A 690-nucleotide genomic window follows, 5' to 3' on the forward strand; every position below is an offset into this window, starting at 1 on the left:
CAGCAAGGTGCTAGTCTGATTTGTCCTGTGTAGGGTTGGTGGGTTCTGGGGGTTTCTCTGTGTCCAGGGAAAATCCAGATTTCTGCTTTTGCACAGGAGCAAGGTGGAAACCTCTGCAGGTGACTATTAACTGTAGCATATGGAGCAATGCCTCCCTTTTGATAAAGCATTTTACACACTGCTGCTGGGCCTTGTAACATCCTTCCCCACTGAGATGCAGCCACTTCTAGGGTGATGGGCAGCAGCTATTCAGCACCTTGGGAGAGGAAGTTAGCTTCCCTTGTTTAAACTACAAGGTGAAAAATAGTTAAGCAGAAAAAAACCAGCTTCTAACATGAATCAGCTGCTGTTTCATGCAGATGGTAAATCATAGTGATCCAGCCTAGCTTGCAAGACCCAAGTTCATCTGCAGAGGGTTTGTGTGCTACAGAGTGGCCAAAATGAGCAAACAGTGGCTGTGGTTAAATGATTCTGGTTTAATAGCGTGTGCCTGTTTCTCCCCTTGCCATCCTGTCTTGAGCTGAAGCATGTGCAGCATCCCCTTGTTTCTGAACTGTTCAGGAAGCACTACCCACACTGATCGGGCCACAACAGAGGGGGTGCCTGCAGGGAAACGTTTGCCATATTTTAGGCACGTATTAGGTGGGGGGTGTGTGTGTGTGTGTGTGTGTGTGTGTGTGTGTGTGTGTG

At 48.1% G+C, this 690-nt stretch overlaps 1 protein-coding gene across 1 annotated transcript in view; it reads left to right on the forward strand.

The window, feature by feature from the left end:
* BDH1 (3-hydroxybutyrate dehydrogenase 1) overlaps positions 1–690 on the forward strand; it is a 25,555-nt gene that overhangs the window by 13,081 nt on the left and 11,784 nt on the right. The window lies entirely within an intron of this gene.

This window comes from Gavialis gangeticus, unplaced genomic scaffold (assembly GCF_001723915.1).
Source record: "Gavialis gangeticus isolate Ggan-Ray unplaced genomic scaffold, GavGan_comp1, whole genome shotgun sequence".
Lineage (NCBI taxonomy): Eukaryota > Metazoa > Chordata > Crocodylia > Gavialidae > Gavialis > Gavialis gangeticus.